This window comes from Scyliorhinus canicula, chromosome 12, assembly GCF_902713615.1.
Source record: "Scyliorhinus canicula chromosome 12, sScyCan1.1, whole genome shotgun sequence".
Lineage (NCBI taxonomy): Eukaryota > Metazoa > Chordata > Chondrichthyes > Carcharhiniformes > Scyliorhinidae > Scyliorhinus > Scyliorhinus canicula.
This window is the reverse complement of record NC_052157.1, coordinates 147328757-147348359: the sequence shown is the minus strand read 5'-3', so window position 1 is coordinate 147348359 and position 19603 is coordinate 147328757. Positions and strand designations below refer to the sequence as shown.

General features: G+C 47.4%; 1 protein-coding gene across 9 annotated transcripts in view; it reads left to right on the top strand.

Moving 5' to 3' along the window:
* rap1gap2a (RAP1 GTPase activating protein 2a) overlaps positions 1–19603 on the top strand; it is a 499188-nt gene that overhangs the window by 268384 nt on the left and 211201 nt on the right. The window lies entirely within an intron of this gene.

Sequence of the window (19603 nt, the reverse complement as noted above, 5' to 3'; positions counted from 1 at the left end):
TACCATTTACAAGGTACACTGCAGGAGCTTACCAAGGTTCCTTCGGCAGCACCTTCCAAACCCACGACCACTACCATCAAAAACAAGAGCAGCAGAGACTTGGGAACACCACCACCTGGAGGTTCCCCTCCAAGTCACTCACAATCCCAACTTGGAAATATGTCCCCGTTCCTTCACTGTGGCTGGGCAGAAATCCTGGAATTCCCTTCCTAACAGCACAGTGGGTGTTCCTGCACCTCATGGACTACAACGGTTCAAGAAGGCAGCTCACCACCACCTTCTGAAGGGTAACGAGGGATGGGCAATAAATGCTGGTCCAGCAAAGCCCACATCCCATAAATAAATGTTTAAAGATTTCAGTGGGGTAATGACCCAACCTAATAATTTGATACGTGGCTCCCTGTCAAATTTTATTTGGCATGGTTGGCTACACTAAAGTTACGTTACACATGCAAGCTGTTATTGTTGTTGTATAGTTGGACTTCATGTTCTGAGACTCGGAAGGGGAAATAATCCGGAAAGGACGCAACACGCTTTGTATATCTCGGATCTCTGCAGAGGTGACACCAGTTTCCATGTGTGCAGCAGATCAATTCACAGTGTTCCAAGATATCTACTCCATTCTTCAACTTTCACTTGCATCTCTTTCAATAGTTCATTTACTTTTCTTTGAGTTTACAACCAGGCTTAAATAATCAAGCATGGTGAGCAACAATGGTAAACAGACTCACACAATCAACATTATACACCTCAAGCTACCAGATGTAGCTGCCAGCATCGATCGGCTGGGTAACCAACCACTCACCGGGCATAACCAATTTCAAGTGGGTAAAATCTGGATCTTCCAATCGTCCCAAGTACTAGATTTCACCTTTGACCTTCAGAGCCCATTGCAATGTGCTGTTGTGGTGTGGATAGAATGGGCACTGAGTTTTTTTTACAAAGCCATTGTGCGGGTCTCCTTCACAAAAGCAGTAGCTAATTTATGTCACTCTAAAATAGTTTTAGGTAAGATTAACAAGTGAGATCTGTTTTATGTAATACAACATACTGGTCAAGGCTGCCTACTTGATGAGGAATTATTCCACCAATACAACCTGCTTTCACGTTATCGATTTGCAGCAGAAGAACACGGGGCTACATATTTGCAGTGTCAGGCAGTGTGTAGGGCAGCACGGTAGCACAGTAGTTAACACTGTTGCTTCACAGCTCCAGGATCCCAGGTTCGATTCCCGGCTTAGGTCATTGTCTGTGTGGAGTCTGCACATTCTCCCCGTGTCCGCGTGGGTTTCCTCCGGGTGCGCCGGTTTCCTCCCACAGTCCAAAGATGTGCATGGATAGGTGGATTGGCTTTGCTAAATTGCCCCTTAAATGTCTAAAAAGATTAGGTGGGGTTACTGGGTTACGGGAACAGGATGGAGGTGTGGGTTTAAGTGAGGCGCTCTTTCTAAGTGCCAGTGCAGACTCAATGGGCCAAATGACCTCCTGCACTGTAAATTGTATGATTGTATGAAAACTTCTCTCTCTGCAAGTCTGACTTGGGAGACAGTGCCCGAAATCTTCAGATTTTCGTTCCAGGGGAAAAAGATGTTAACAGAAGTCTCACCAACCCCAGGAAGCGTTTGGAGGCAACCACAATGGCTGCCAGTTGCCGAAGCAGGCAGGTTAGTTAGAAGACCCAAGGTGCCCTGGGATTCTGTTGTAATAAAAACAATAAAACAAAAACAAGTCAGCCCTCACCCCAGACCCCCTCACTCTCCACACACTGCCCACACTATCCATGCCAACTCATGCCAACCGATACTCCAACCCACACCCTCTGGTGCCTCATACCCACCATGCCAACCAAAGCTCCACTCAACCCCCCGAGGTCCTTTATTGCACCTATAAAATCTTAGTACCAACTCATGCCAATCTATGTTCCTATTGTCCCTTTATAGCCCCTATGCCAACTTGGTGTCATCTCATGTCAACACATGACCCCCCACCCTCCACCTTTTGCCCTTTCACCCTCTATGCCAACTCACACAGTATCCATGTGAGCAGAGCTCAGGAGCCATGGTGGGATAAAATAAAATAAAACTTCACTATATTTTAAAAAGCTCTCATTGGGAACATTAAGATCCCTTCAAGTACTCAATCCTTTATGAAAAATAAAGATTTTCTTTAAGTACTTAATACTTTATCAACAAAACAAATATTTACATTCATAGCCCCACATCAAAGATAGCTAATCACGTTACAACTACTTGGAGTTGTCGATCAAACTGTGAATTTAAAAGATTTCTACTGTGATTATGATAGGATGTGGAAGCAGTAAAGCAGCATCAATTTTATAATTATCACCTTCAGCCTTATGTCAACAAACAGTGAATTAACAAGTACTTATTTGTTTTTAACTGAAGGCTGGATGTGTAGTTCAAAATTTTGAAATGCCTGGGGATTTATATTACTCGACAGCTTGACAGTTCCACAGAGTTTATGTACTTTCTACATTCAGACATCCCACTCTAGGCAACCCCAAAGAGGTACTGACTTCTGTTGTCTACTTGGACTTCAGTAAGGTCTTTGACCAGGTCCCTCATGGCAGATTGGCACAGACGATGAAGTCACACAGGATCATGAGTGAGCTAGCAAGGTGGATACAGAACTGGCTCGGTCATAGAAGAGAGAGGGTGGCAATGGAAGGGTGCTTGTCTGAATGGAGGGCTGTAACTTTAGTGGTGTTCTGCAGGGATCAGTGCTGAGACCTTTGCTGTTTGTAGTATATATAACTGATTTTGAGGAAAATGTAAATGGTCTGATTAGTAAGTTTGCGGATGACACAAAGTTTGGTGCAATTGCGGATAGCGATGAGGACTGCTATATATAGATCAGTTGGAGACTTGGGTGGGGGAGAGAAGGTAAATGGAGTTTAATCCAGACAAATGTGAGGTAATACATTTTGGAAGGTCTAATACAGGTGGGAAATACACACTAAATGGCAGAACGTTTAAGAGTATTGACAGGTAGAGGGTTCTGGGTGTACAGGTCCACAGTTCACTGAAAGTGGCAACACAGGTGGAGAAAGTAGTCAAGAAGGCATACGGCATGCATGCCTTCATCAGGTGGGGCATTGAGTATAACAATTGGGAAGTCATGCTGCTATAGAACCTTAATGAGGCCACACTTGGAATATAGCGTTCAACGCCGGTTGCTACACTACCAGAAAGGTGTGCAGGATTTGGAAAGGGTACAGAAGAGATTTACCAGGATGTTGCCTGGTATGGAGGGCATTAGCTATGAGGGGAGGTTAGATAAACTCAGTTTGTTCTCACTGGAACGACGGAGATTGAGGGGCAACCTGATAGAGGTCTACAAAATGATGAGGGGCATGGACAGAGTGGATGGTCAGAGGCTTTTTCCCAGGGTGGAAGAGTAAATTACTAGGGGACATAGTTTTAAGGGGCAAGGGGCAAAGTGTAGAGTAGATGTACGAGGGAGGCTTTCTTTACACAGAAAGTAGTGGGTGCCTGGAACTCGCTGCCGGAAGGTGGTGGAAGCAGGTACGACAGTGACAGTTAAGGGGCAGAAGGACAAATACATGAATAGGATGGGAATAGAGGGATATGGACCCCGGAGGCGTAGAAGATTTTGGATGAAATGGGCAGCATGGTTGGTGCAGGCTTGGAGGGCCGAAGGGCCTGTTCCTGTGCTGTACCTTTCTTTGTTCTTTGTTCTCCCAAAGGACACTTTACCTTTCCCCAAGGTGTGCCGTGGCCGGGATTTTCCAAGCCTCTGCGACGCAATCGCGCTCGGTGCGGGGACGGAGAATGGGCCTGCAACTGGGCGAGTTCCCGCCGGTGTGGTTGACTCATGGTTCCACCCGGCAGGAGCTCGTAGTGGCCGCTGCGGACTCAGTCCGCGGCCGCCCTGGTGGGGGTCCGTGGGATACTTCACCGGGGTGGGGGGCCTCCAGGACTGCCAGGCTCATGTTCGGGGGCCACCGATCAGCGGGCAGGCATGCGCGCAATCTGGGGGGGGGATCTATATTGTCGGGGCCGGCCCGTGGTATGGGTCCGCCGTGTTGCGTGGGGCCGCCGCCGCGCGCATGCACAGACCCGCGGCCGGAAGTGCAGGGCCCCGTATCGGCAGCCTGAGCTGCGAGGAGCACTCCGGGGCCCTGTTAGCCCCCTTCAAAATGGAGAATCTCCAGGAAAGTCCAGAGTGATTCGCACCCGTTTTCCCACGTGGGGAGAATTCCGCCCCTTCTCTCTCCTGAAGAGTACCTTACCTCCAAATAACTGCGACAGCTTTGGATCTTTTCCCTAAATTCCTAAACACCCATAGGTCATGTTTTGGACAGCCCAGTAAAGAAAACTGCTTCTCTTGCACGTTCATATGTGCAAAGTACAACCTGTCCCTGATTCCCACGTCCCTCCACCCCACTGAAAATGGCAGGTTCGGGCGCAGGACTTCCAGAATGGGGGCGCCGGACTTCCAGAATGGGGGTGCCAGCGCTATTTTGCCGAAGGCGTAGAGCCCTTATGTCTGTTTGGAAATTCGGGCCTTGATTTCCTTAAGTCTCAACAAAGCAATGTCCTTGGGACTGTGCCATGGCACAGCTTTTGCTGTTCCACAGCAGATGTAGCCTGAAGGAATGGTTAGTCATAGCGTTATCAAACAGGAAGACAGAAAAGAGCACAAGCAGACCTCTACCCTTTCTACTTTAATAATAATGCTCCGCAGAATGGTCACTGACCCTCTAACTTGGTTATTAGCAGACTTATGTCATGCTGCTGGCTCCAATTTAAACTAGAATCAGCAGCTTAAACTTTTTTTATAATTAGCTTTTATTGAAAATAAGAATATGTTTATTTTGGCGAGACTATGTGCATTCCGTGCATTAACAGTTGTGCTCTGTAGGCAGATGTTGCCGACCGAGCAGGCTTCGTTAGAAGAAGTAAAGGGGAAGTGGAAGCCCAAGTTGTGTTTGGTATTTGAGGGGGGTGTGGACTGTGGCTACAGGGGGTCACCTTCACCTCCTCGTGCACAAGGTTAAGTTTGCTACAGTTCAAGGTGGTGCACAGGGTGCACTTGACCAGGGCGTGTATGAATGGGTTCTTCTCGGAGATGGAGGGTAGGTGTGAGCGGTGCTGTAGGGGGCCAGTGAACCACACACACATCTTTTGGTCCTGCCCCAAGCTTGTTGATTTTTGGGTCTCCTGTTTTGAATCGATGTCAAGGAATCTGGGTGTTAGGGTGGAGCTGTGCCCGATGGTAGCCATTTTTGGAGTGTCGAGGGCAGCACGGTGGCCTAGTGGTTAGCACAGCTGCCTCGCGGCGCTGAGGTCCCAGGTTCGATCCCGGCTCTGGGTCACTGTCCGTGTGGAGTTTGCACATTCTCCCCGTGTCTGCGTGGTTTTCGCCCCCACAACCCAAAATTGTGCAGAGTAGGTGGATTGGCCACGCTAAATTGCCCCTTAATTGGAAAAAATAATTGGGTAATCTAAATTTTTTTTAAATAAATTTTTGGAGTGTCTGACTCACCGGTGCTGCAGGAGGGGAAGAAGGCAGATTAATAAAAACAAATGTAGGCCCCTTACAGTCAGAAACGGGGGAAATTCATAACAGGGAAAAAAGAAATGGCCAAGGAACTAAATCCGTACTTTGCTTCTGTCTTCAGAAAGGAAGACACACATAAGGAAGTTCTAAAAAACACAAGTGTTATTGAGGAGCTGAAGGAAATTATTAGTAAAGTAATGGTTTGGGGGAAATTAATGGGATTGAAGGCGGATAAATCTCCAGAACCAGATAATCTTCATCCTAGAGTAGGTCCATTCGTGGTCATTTTCCAAAATACTTTGGACTCTGGAATGGTTCCTACAGATTGGAGGGTAGCTAATGTAACCCCACTATTCAAAAAGGGAGGGAGAGAGAAACCGGAACTATAGACCAGTGAACCTAACATCGGTAGTAAAGAAGTTGGTGGGGTCAGTTATCAAGGATTTCATAGTGCAGCATTTGGAAAGCAGTAGTATTGTCAGACAAAGTCAGCATGGATTTACAAATAGGAAATCATGCTTGACAAATGTACTAGAATTCTGTGAAGATGTAACTGGTAGAGTTGACCGGGGAGAACCGGTGGATGTGGTTTATTTAGACTTTTGGAAGTCTTTTGACAAGGCCTCACGAAGCAGATTAATATGTAAAGTTAATGTGCATGGTATTACGGGGTAGTGTTTTGTGATGGATAGAAAGCAGATTAGCAGGCAGGAAGCGAAAAGTTGGAATAAATGGGGCGGGATTCTCTAATCCCGCGGCAGAGTGTCCACATTGTCGTAAACGCCGTCACGTTTTACCACGTTTTTCCAGCTGCTGATCCTGGCGCGAACTGGGCGCCGCGGGATCCGCGCATGCGCAATGGCACTGGCACCAGCGCCGCATGCGCAGTGCCTTCCTTCAACGTGCCAGCCCCGACACAACATGGCGCAGGACTAACGAGGAAGAAATGAGGCCCCCAGCCAGAGAGGCCGGGCCGTCGAACGCTTGGCCCTGATCGCGGGCCAGGCCACATCGGAGGACGCCCCCCCCCTGGGATCAGAACCCCCCCCCCTCACAGGCCGCCCCCCCCGACCCTTCCACGCTGCGTTCCCGCCGGCCGAGAACAGTTGTGGACGGCGCCGGCGGGACTCGGCGCTTTCACAGCGGCCGCCCGGGCTGAAAATAGACGGGCCGGCCACGTAGATCGGCCCCTGACCGGCGCCGCACCAACCACGCCGGCGCCAATGGTGCCAATTTCTGCTCTGTGGAGAATCGCGTGCCAGTGTAGGGACGGCGTGGCGCGATTCGCACCCGTCGCGCGGATTCTCCGGCCTGGCCCCGGGCTGAGAGAATCCCACTCATGGTCTTTTTCTTATCGGCAGACAGTAACTAGTGGGGTACCGCAGGGATCTGTGCTAGGACCCCAACTGTTCAAATTATATATTAATGATTTGGACGAGGGAGCTAACTATTATCTCCAAATTTGAAGAGGATTCAAAGTTGGATGGGAGGGTGAGCTGTGAGGCGGATGCAGAGATGCTTCAGCAAGATCTGGACAGGCTGAGCGAGTGGGGCAGATGCATGGCAGATGCAGTATAACGTGGATAAATGTGAAGTTATCCACTTTGGTAGCAAAAATAGGAAGGCAGATTATTATTTGAATGGGTATAAATTGAGAGAGATGGATTATCAGCACGACCTCGGGTCCTCAAGCCACTGAAAGTAAGCGCGCAGATACAGCAGGCGGTAAAGAAGGCAAATGGTATGTTGGGCATCCGAGTGAGAGGATTTGATTATAGGAGTAGGGATATTTTACTGCAATTGGATTGGGCATTAGTGAGGCCACACCTGGAGTATTGTGTGCAGTTTTGGTGTCCTTATCTGATGAAGGATGTTCTTGCTGTGGAGGGAGAGCAGCGAAAAGGTTTACCAGACTGATACCTGGGTTGGCTGGACTGTCATATGAGGGAAGACTAATTTGGTTAGAATTATATGCATTGTAGTTTAGAAGAGTGAGAAGGGTTCTCATAGAAACATATAAAATTCTAACAGGATTCGACAGTGTAAATTCAGAAAGAATGTTCCCGATGGTGGGGGAGTCCAGAACGAGGGGTCATAGTTTGAGGACAAATGGGAAACCTTTTAGGCCTGAGGTGAGTGTGGTGAATGTGATTAACACTATATATAGTTGCCAATATCACTCCATGTATATATGTTCGTTATCTAGCCATTGTAAGTGCAGTTGCACTATCCGACCACCAGGGGGAGTCGCTCTGGGAGTACGCAAGAGTTTGTACCGGGCTCCTACCTTGGCTCCGACCAGGACTCCTCCCCCTGGGACCAATGTATAAAGATCAGTGCCTTAGAGCCAGCCTGCCAGTTCACCTGAAGTTCAACGACAAATAGGCTGGCTCTATTGTAAGTGTATTAAAGCCTCTGTTCAGATCCAACTACACGTGTTCGCTGAATTGATGGTTCCATCAGTGAGGAGAGATTTCTTCACCCAGAGAGTAGTGAATCTGTGCAATTCACGACTACAGAAAGTGGGTGGCACGGCAGCAGAGTGGTTAGCACTGTTGCTTCACAGCATCAGGGTCCTGGGTTCGATTCCCACTTGGATCACTGTCTGTGCGGAGTCTGCATGTTCTCCCTGTGTCTGCGTGGTTTCCTCTGGGCGCTCCGGTTTCCTCTCTCAAGTTCTGAAAGATGTGCTGTTTGGTCATTTGGACATTCTGAATTCTCCCTCTGTGTACCCGAACGGGCGCCGGAATATGGCGACTATGGGATTTTCACAGTAACTTCATTGCGGTGTTAATGTAAGCCTACTTGTGACGTTAATAAAGTTTATTAATGTTGAGGGCAAAACGTGTAATTTCAAGAAGGAATTAGATATAGCTCTTTGGGCTAAAGGGATCAAGGGATTGGGGGGGAAGGCAGGATCGGGGTATTGAATTTGATGATGAGCCATGATTATAATGAATGGCGGAGTAGGCTCAAAGGGCCACATGTCCTCCTCCTGCTTCTTTTTTCTATGTTTCTATGTCTTGGCTTTCACCCTTCTATAGCCCGGAGGCGAGCATTGCTCGGGTGCAGGTCCCCAGCACCATCTAAAGCTTCGGCTTGTTTGGGGGACCTGGTGGAATTTCTGCAGGATGTAAAATCAGCGGCTGACACTGCCCCTCTCCTGCCCGGCAGGAACAGTTAACGCTGACCCCCAGGTATTAGTATTGCAAAAAAAAAACCCTTCTGCTCTTCCCAGAACAAACCCCGTTCATCTCAAACTCCGCCCCAACTTGATATCCTTCCCTGACCAAAAAGTTGCTGAGCTGTGACCAAGAATTGACTCAAATTACCCTGCCCAAAATTAAATGTATTGAACAAACTGCTCTTCATATAAAACCTGTGGCCATCACACTCGGTCCTCATTGCTGCATTGTCCATGGTGCTGGTCATAGTGGGTTATTCAATATTTTTCAATATCAAGATGTCAAGAAATTTGAGGGAGAGACTTCGGAAGCTCACTCCACAGAGGCACCAGGTGACCTGTGCTGACAGGAAAAAGTTGACATAGAAACATTCTCTAAGAAATGATGGGGGCCCAGCTGATACTTGCAAATGAAGTCAGAAAAGTGCGTGTGTAAATCGTTGTCCATCATTTTCAGCCTTTCTTAGGTCACGTATGCACCTCTTTTTGTTGTCCTACAGAACCACAGTGACTACACTTCAAAAGTAATGCATTGTGTAAAGTACATTGGGACATCCAAAGAGATGTGAAAAGGCATTATACAAACACGTTGGCCCTTCCCATCACCAGGATTGTCCCATCCCCCCACTGCGCCCCAAACCAAAAGTCAATGGACCTTTGGCTGGCCCACCACATGTCCTGTGGTGGGAAGGCCCTGGCCGTTATTTCCTTTTTGCTTTAGGTTCAGCGCAATGATCATGAAAAAACAACAATTGCATTTTCCCAAAAGCTCTTTTCTTCAAGCTTTGTTTTAATCCTCTGACCCATAACTACAACTTCAGAGGGAAAACCAATAGGTCTTGACGCTGGAGTTGCAACTGATGAAAGAACAGAAAGAAAATCGGACAGGAGTATCTACTACCTTAGGCGGTGCAGTGGTTAGCACTGCTGCCTCACGACGCTGAGGATCTGGGTTCGATCCCGGCCCCGGGTCCATGTGGAGTTTGCACATTCTCCCCGTGTCTGCATGGGTTTCATCCCCACAACCCAAAGATGTGCAGGGTCGGTGGATTGGCCACGTTAAATTGCCCCTTAATTGGAAAAAAATAATTGGGTATTCTAAATTTATTTTAAAGAAGGAGATACATATACCCTGTGCTGCGTGAAAGTGGTCTGCATGACTCAGCTGCTAGTATACCCTGCCCTTCGTCACCCACAACCTCTCTCAGAAACCTAGGGGGTAAAGTTTCAGGTCCCGCATCCTCAAGGAATAATCCCGCCCTCTGGCCTCCGGTGGGAATTTTTAATCTCGTGCGACCGGAAAATAGTGCCCCTGTTGTCCACTAATGGCGAGGGGGGGGGGGGGGGGGGGGGGGGGGTGTCACTGTATGTTCAATGATAAATTCCTGCGTTACGTTGATGATTAATACTTGGGCCATAACTCTTACTTCTGTCCTAGCTGCACAGTCCTTCATTATTTAACTTGACAGTTATTGTACAATGGCGTTTTAACAGATGGCGTGTACACAGTGTACTTTTAGCCAGGAGCATAGAACTTCTCCATAGAAAGGTTTTCAATGTCACTCGCATTGGGCACAAAAATCATTTTCCGTGCTTCGTTTTTGCCGAAAACTGTTTTGCATAAAATGTACTGCACAGACATAGGCCCGTTCAGGAGCGCGCCTGCCAGTATTTATGGTTTGCCCTCCATCTGCATCTCGCTCCATCGACATTGTTAGTCTCATACAGACCGCCAACATTTAAAAAGAGGTGAATTCCCAACAACCGGCAGGAAGAATTACCAGACGAAGTACATGTTCTAAGACTTTTACTGTAACAAACTAAAATCAACATAGACTAAACATTATTTAACAGATAACTACGACACCAAACAAAAGAAAAGGTACTTCTTCATCATATAACAAACACAATGGAAATACTTTATGCCACACTTCTACTTTCTGCCATCTTCCAAACTTCTCACAGCTTTTCTGCTGGGTCCCTTCTCCCTGTCATGCTATGACGTATCTTCCAGTGTCCTTTAAAAGCTGTTCCACTCAGTCTTCTAAGTATCCTAGAACTGATTTCTAGTAGCAAGGCCCAATCTGGCCACCCCCTTGTTTCTTAAACCTCCACAATTTCGATCTCTTCAAACAGAGAACCTGCACCGTGTTTGCTTGCTAACACAAAACTGTCTTTTCCTCTGCTTTTCACACAGAAGTGATTCTTTTGTGAATATCTCTGTGTCTGTGCCTTTGCATCTGGGCATGAAAATTATCACTCGGTTTTCTGTCCAATTTGGTTGCAGGTTACATGGGCCTGTCTCTACACAGAGTTTAACCCTATTCAGGACACTCCCTTCTCACCTCACATTGAAGGAGGTGGTTTAAAACACAACTAACTTGTAAAGTCTTGTATTCGTAGAACATTTTTTTTTTAATATAAATTTAGATTACCCAATTATTTTTTCCAATTAAGGGGCAATTTAGCGTGGCCAATCCACCTACTCTGCACATTTTTGGGTTGTGGGGGCGAAACCCACGCAGACACGGGGAGAATGTGCAAACTCCACACGGACAGTGACCCAGAGCCGGGATCGAACCTGGGACCTCAGCGCCGTGAGGCGGTTGTGCTAACCACTAGGCCACCGTGCTGCCCTATTCGTAGAACATTTTTGAGAGCTTTCCTCACCAGTATTTGAATGTGGGTATAATTTTTAGGAGCGACTTTATAGAACAGATGACTCTCTACCAACATTTGAAGTTAAGTTAAGCACGTTCCTTGGTAGTCGAAGGAATATGAATCCAGATCCCAAAGGTGAAACTAGAACGTAACAATCCTCAGCAGAATAGAGCTCCCTATTTCAATTCTGGCAGATTTTCAAGTGTTTGCCATTAGTCATTTAAATTGTGGGACTTGCTTTCACATCAAGCCTCCCTTGCAAAGACCTGTCAAACCGAGTATTTTCATCACTAACAAATGTGTCTGTGTGAAGTCTAGTCACATACCATTCTAATAATGATACCAGCTCTGAACACTGCTAATCAGTTCATATTGTGCTTGCAAATTGACAGCGTTGTGTACTTTGAGATTTAAAGTGGTATCCATATCTTGACTGAGGCTCCTTTGCTTCATCTTCTAACTGTAGGTGATTGGTTTTTGCGCCTATTTGCAACACTCATGTCACCTGCAATTGCTTTGTTAAACTTGTATTTGGTCAGAAGAAAAGTAAAGGAATAACAGAAGACACATGTATGGAGAACCCTGTTGGCACTTACAAATTTGATTTCAGATCGCTCTGGGATTGTTGCCATCCAGCTATCTGGTACATCCATAACCTCTGGCGAAGTTCATAACCGCAGGAATCAAACCCAATTAGTGTAGGAAAGAGGAGAGTGAAGTATCTGCCCTCCGCAACTCACATCTAAAGTCAGTGGGCGCAACTCTCCGGCCGTTCATTGGCGGCTGGATTCTCGGTTCCCGCCGAAAGCGCACACCTAACCGCGGGTTTCCCGGCGGGATGGAGCGGCTTCTATTGGAAATTCCATTGCCAATCCTGCCGCCAGTGAACGGCACAACCAAATTCTCCATCCTCGCTAGGAATGGTCGCGGAGCGGACTCGCAATGGAGAATCCAGCCCAGCATAGGAACCATCATCCTTGGCCTATCCAGCCAAATTCTGTTGTCGGGTCTTCCATTCTGCGTCCTGTCTCTTCACACTGTGCTTACTGAGGATGACAACATCCTTACTCCCTTGTTTTTTTGCAAGTCCATTGATTGTGTTCATCTTACTCCGAATACACCGTACGACAAATTTTTTAAGCTTTTTTTTAATATGTAACATTAGTGATGGGCCATGGAATTCATGAAGAAGAGTTAACATTTTAATGGAAACAAATAAGTGGAAAATATGTTGCTTTTCCCATTTTATAATTTCTACCTGAGGACAGCTGGGAACGATGCCAAGTGGCAGCTAACTTGAGTTCAAACTGCATGAAGGAAGCTCAGACCTGCGTAGAAATGTCTCCAAATATATAACAGTAAGAGATATAATTAGCTGAAGGTATACCTACTTTGAAAGAGCCTGTGCCATTGTTGGAACAGAAAGATTAAACGTGTGTATTGTGTGACAGCCACGTTTAAAAATACTGCAAAGCAAATGCCATTCGAGATTTTTACCTGATGATAAAACGTACAATGTTTGAATGTTAAGTTACAGAGTCTCTTATCCATCTATCAGACCATGCATTTTGCCCATCACCTGACATCTGTTAGAAACCATTACCTATATCCACTGACCTTTACTAATGTGTGTTTTCAGTCTTTATCGCATTTCAAATGTTGTTTTCCCCCAAGTTGTTTCACACATAGTTGAATTTCCATAAAAGCAACCCTGATATAAACTAGTTCCCGAAAATAACCAGACGTTCCATTTCTGTCCCTGGTGATGTTGGAATCAGTCGCCAGAGTCCTGCGTAGCTCTCTCGACAGTAACGTAGTTTGATATTCATGAGTATTGCTGCTTGCTATCTTGGCTTGAGTGTACGTTTTTCCCGATCCACCCTCCCGACGGTCCAATTGACAGACTTTCTTAAAAATGATTTGACGGAGTGTGGACTTTAATGGCAAGGCCAGCATTTACAGGCAGCCCTCAGACTTGCAACACAATTGGTTCCTGAAAACCGCGTCGTAAGCTGGAACCGGTTTTCCCATAGGAACGATGTTGTAAATGGGGGGATTGGTTCCTGAATCAAGGCGCAGTACGCTGGGCGGGATTCTCTCAGCCCACGCCGGCCCAGAGAATCGCCGGGCCGGGCGCGTATCGCGCGACGCTGCCCCGACGCCGGTCCGCTGATTCTCCGGAGAGCGGAGAATCGGCGCTATTGGCTCTATGCGGACCCCCTCCCCCAGCGATTCTCCGCCCGGGATGGGCCGAGCGGCCGCACAAAACTTCCGAGTCCCGCTGGCGCCATCCACGTATGGTCTTACCCGGCGGGACCTCGGCGTGCATGCATCCGGGGGCGGCCGGTGGGGGGGGGGGGGGGGGGGGGGGCTCCGCTGTGGCCTGGCCTGCGATCGGGACCTACCCATCAGTGGGCCGGCGTCTTGGGCTGGGGGCCTCTTGCTCTGCGCCGGCTCCTGTAGCCCTATGCTATGTTGCGTCGGGGCCGGCGCGGAGAAGGGAGCCACTGCCCATGTACGCATTGACGCCAGTCGCACTGCACATTCGCAGACCCGCGGCGCCCATCTGACACTGGCATCGGCAGCTGGGTCGCTCCAGTGCCATGCTGGCCCCCTGTAGGGATCAGGATCGCTGCTCCTGCGGGCATGTTGACATCGTCGTGAAACGCGACGGTGTTTACGACGGCGTCAGCACTTAGCCTCAGGATCAGAGAATCCCGCCCCCTATTTTCAATGAATAGTGAAAAGCTTGTGAGATCTCGCTTCAGCATAATTGCCTCACGGTAGTGCATTTCCCATGATTTAACAGTGCCTGAAGTTTCAAAGACACTTCTATATTGTATCTGAGACGCAATTTGCCTTCCAGAAATTATGAAAGGAGGAACATAACAGATGGTAAAGACCAACTGTTCATTAGCATGGCATCATAAGGTTGAAACTGACGTTGGAAAGTTAAAACAAGGTGTCAATTTATAAACGTCTCGAGTGCCATTTGTCGTAAGTCAAACTTTGTAAAATCGAGGACTGCCTGTATTGCCCATCCCTAATTAACCTTCAGAAGGTGGTGGTGAGCCATTTCAGTCCATGTGGTGTAGGTGCTCCCGCGGTGTGGTTGGGAAGGGAGAATAGTCAAGGCTACATTGAGCGCTCGGTGTTCGCTGGGGTGCTGAGCCTGTGAGGATGAGTCTGCGGGTGGAATTTCCGCAGACTGCCTCTCAATCTCCCACTGTGACGTTGAGGGAAGGTCAGCGGCGATTCTTCAGCAATGTCCGGTCACGCCGTTTCTCCGGGGCTTTCCCCGAAGTTAACCACGGATGATTGGGAGACTCCAGAGGCCCACCTCCAATTTCTGGACTACGCTGAGTTAACTGATCCCAGTCACGGTGCAGCCGTTCACCTCAGAATCCCAACGTAAGACAGCGAAAAGAGGAACCTGGCATGGATTAATCCTGCTGTTGCTACCCAGTGACTCCTTCAGGATGCATGTGTGTGGGCAGAATAGGGCCTGAAGAAGCCCAGCAGAGTAAGGGAAGTTCAGAGAGAAAACAATGGCAAAATGGAGGCATTGTCACTCGCTCAATGATGTCTTCAAAAATTTGTTTTGTATCCAAATTGAAATCTCAGTGATGTTTCATGATGATGGCTTCATGAAATGTGTTGGATAATCATGCTTTCATACTTCCGCTATGACAAAGTTGGTAGCATTTACACCTTTGAGCCAGGAGGCCTTGAGTACCAGTTCCACTCCAGAGACTCGAGCACAGTCTAACCTGACAATTCAGTGCAATACGGAGTGAGGGCTCTGCTGTGGGAGGTCCCGGCCTTCAGAGGAGGCGTTAAACCATGCCAACCGGATCAGCCAAGCTTTTATTGAATGACGGAGCAATTTCAAAGGGCCAAATGGCCTATCCCTCCTCCTCGGCCCTATACTCCTTTGTGTCCCTCGGAGCTAGACGCAACAAATCCCCGGCACGATTCGGACCAGAACAGAGGAGTTCTCCCCAGTGCCCTGACTAATATTCATCCCTTAACCAACCATCAGTAAAAGAGATGATCTGGTCATTATCATATTGCTGTTTCTGGAAACGTATCTTGCACAAACTGGCTATTCTTTTCCCGACATTACAAAATTGACTGCGCCGTCAAAAGTCCTGAATTGGCTGCAAAGTGCTTTGGGAGGTCCTGAGGTTGTGAAAGGTGCTATGCAAATGCAAATCTCTCTACAATTCCCCCAGGCTCTATGAGACAATGGTTTGAATACCCCTGACCTGCTGCAAAAACGTACTGTGGAGAAAATGAATCGTCAGAAAATTCCATGCATTTATATGAAGGCCACAAGTGAAAAACAGCAGGTTTCCATAGATTGCAAAGGAGAACCTTTCTCCAGCAACCACCATTAGGACCACCATCAGGGGAGGCTGCTCCAAGCTTGGACTTTCATGGGCCCACACATCCGAGGTTGCGGTGCAACCTTTAACGCACTGCTGAATCATCCGATGAAATAAGCCATTAATTAACTATTCCGCTACATATTAATAATTGAACATGCTGTTGACTACCCAGAGTTAAAGGGTCCCTGCTGCCTGATTCTCCGCAGCATTAGGCCTGTAATCTCTACCGCAGGAACAATGTGGTTTTTGGAGCACAATTTTCCAATGAGTCAGGTCGAATTTAATTTGGGTCCTTTTTAAAAATTAATTAAGGGGCAATTTAGCGTGGCCAAACCACCTAGCCGGCGCATCTTTTTGGGTTGTGGGGGTGAGACCCAGCCAGACACGGGGAGAATGTGCAACTCCACACGGACAGTGACCCGGGGCCGGGATCGAACCCGGGTCCACGACGCCGTGAGCCAGCAGTGCTAACCACTGTGACACCGTACCGCCCTCAATTTGGGTCGTTAGGAATATTTTCCTCCCAGTCTTTCTATACATTCCTTACTTAATTCTCCCGAGTCATCTCGACAAGGTAGCAGCGCGGTGATGCGTGACGTGACAACCACTAAAGCCGCAATTGACATTTTTGGTTGACAAATGAGCACCATATCCGCTGGTAATGGTGTCTGGGTTAATCAGTTATCAGGCAGTCGGTTTACTCAGGCAATATACAGCACCAGGGAACATTGGACTTCATCACACCTTGCCGTGCATTTAGCTTTCCAGTTAACCAGCGGCTCCATGGAAACTTTGCTGTGGATTTGAGTGATTTTTGTTCTTTACCGAGCCCTGCAGATGACAATGGATGCTTGAGAAAACACTGCGAGAGTAATTATAGAGTGCTGCTTCCCCGGCCCTTCAGAGGCATAGTGAATTTTATCTATCATTTATGACAGAATGTGGGGCGTGTCTGTCGCGGCCTTACACGGCTGTGTTTCTCAGAGTAGGTATTTTTTGACCTTGTGCACCTTATCAAAGCAATCACTGAACTGAAAATATTTAAAAACGGAAACAGTAACATTTGATTTCGAGCTTACTGACTTCAATCTGGTACAGCTGCGACTCATGGAGAATTGCTTTAACTCTTGCGGACGCACGCTTCACCCATTTCAGCGGGGGGGAAAAACAGCGTAGGAAGAGTTAATTGTGCCAGCTTTCTCTCCCACTATGCAATAAACAGCACGAATAATCTGCTTTGAACATTTGTTCACTCCTGGAATACTCTCCAGCACTTATCTAAGTACCCATTCTGTGATGACTGGGCAGCCACGCTTTTCAACAAAGACTCGCTGATGATCAAGAAAAGAAACCTTTTTTAAAAATAAATTTAGAGAGCCAATTCATTTTTTCCAATTAAGGGGCAATTTAGCACAGCATTGGGCTGCGGGGGGGGGGGGGCGAAACTCAAATGTGCAAATTCCACACGGACAGTGACCCGGGATCGAACCTGGGACGCCGGCGCCGTGAGGCCGCAATGCTAACCACTGTGCTGTCCGTCTGAATGGGTTTCTTCAACCCTTTTACTGCTCGCTCATTACTTGCAAACCAGTTCCATTCGTGGAGCAACGTTCCATTTGCCAAAACCAGGGGCTGCTGCTTGGCTCAGGTGCCAGGGAGACGAGTCGAGCTATTTGAGTCACACACAAGTCGTCTGGTTTGCTTTCAGCTGGGCAGCTCTTTCTGAGTTTAGAAGACAATTATTTTAATTCACTGGACCCTGCTCTGCTTTTATCGACCTGCCTTTTCCAATTAGGGAATCTTTGGCCTTGAAAAAGGGATATACCGGTTATCTCCCATTGATGGTGTATTAAGGATATTGGTCATGCAACTGATCAAGGCGGCAGCAGTGAATAATTATGGCCTTATTTTCCAAATTGAATTTTTTGTTTTCGTTTGATTTAAGATATTCGACCACATGAGAGGTTACCCAGCTTAACTACTGTATACACATTAGTTTTGTTAATGTTGCTACTCGCTTGCTCTTTCTCTGTTTAGCAGTTAAAATTGGAATCAAAAGGTGGGATTTTTCTTTGCGGTGCGTGTTACGCTGTCACTTTCCAGATACAAGGGAGACGTGTAAGCACAGGGAACGATACACAAGAAGGATATAGCTCTCTGGCTAAAGGGATCAAGGGATATGGGGGAGGAAGGCGGGATCAGGATATTGAACTTGATGATCAGCCAGGATCGTAATGAATGGCGGAGCAGGCCGGAAGGGCCGAATGGCCTCCTCCTGTTTTTATTTTCTATGTATGTTTCTATGTAAGGATCGCTGCTCATTTTCTTGCTGCTTTACAACTCATCTCAGAGATCGCTCTGAAATGTAGAAGTAATCGAGAGTAAAGAAACCCTGAAAGTGTAACGACTGCTGTGCGCTCGGAAGTGTTCACTGCTGTCTCACAGCACAGGCGGGAAATGTTCTGTGTAGCTGTGTAGCTGTGACTCACAGGGACTGTTAGCCTGTCTGTAATCTCATGTTTGCCTCCCCAATATAAGTGATTAAAATAGCACCAATATCAACACATCTACTTCAAGTAAGACAGTCATTTTTCACACTGGTAAAACCAACATGACTCACATGGAAGTGTAGGTTATCTCAGGAACTCTAAATCAGAACAAGCCAGTCAAATTATCAAACAAACCCCAGCACCCTCCTGAAGATCTGCACGTTCGCGACATTACTAATCACGGGATCATTCAAGCTTGATACAGAGATAAGGTCACGCTTGTAGGGCTAATTAATTATGTTGCAAGGTTATAAATAAATTAAAGTTGGTGCAGGAGAAGGTCACGGTGACTAGCGATGGAGGAGTGCACATGGAAAAGCGCCAACGAGGGCTGGAGAAGGAAAAAGCACCAAGTTGAGTAGATATGTACAAACTTCAAACACAAACCCTTGGAGCTTTTGGCATTAGTGTCAATGGCAGCATGAACTCCGAGGGGGGGGGGGAATTTCCCAACCGTTTGTGGCAGCGGGATCTTCCCATTCCCCCGACGGCGAACCCCCATTGTGAGTTTCCCAGTGTCGGGCGATGGATTCAATGGGAAGTCCCATTGGCAGTGGTGGGATCAGCAGATCACGCTGCCGGCCAATGGCGGGCCACCAGGAAAATCTCTTTCCCCCCCCCCAAATCTATTGGTGATAATGTTCACTGTCACTCCAGTGATCAGGGCAGCGTGGATGTCTAGCCAATTGTCAAGTCCAACATCATGAAAATCAAGTGGATTCTACAATGGAAGGGCATCGGATTATAGTCTGGGCCACCAAGGTGAACGTTTACCCTATCCCCACCATGGCCAGAAAGATACTAAAGCCCAAAATCCTTGAAATTATGTGAAGAAAAATGAACTTGCATTCATAGGGCTATTTACATGATGTCAGGACTCCAAAGCGCTGTTACAGTCAAATAAGTACTTTTGAAATGCAGTGACTATAAGAATGTAAGGAAGAAAGCAACCATTTGTAGGCATCAAAGTCCTATCTACAACAATGTGATAATGACCAGTTTTCTATTTTAATGGTGCCATTAGATGGGCAGATATTGGTCACGATATGGAGGGTAGGTATCGAATATTTAATATGAAGGGTAGATATTGAGGGTAGATATATGGAGGGCCGATATTGGTCATGATATGGAAGGTAGCCTTCTTGAAAGTCATGCTGTGGGATCTTTAGCATCCACCCAGAATACACGTGGGGGCCTCGGTTTGACGTCTCGGGCTGGATTCTCCGGTCCCCCAGCCGAGTGTTTGGGGCGGTGCTCCGTTCACTGGCAGCGGG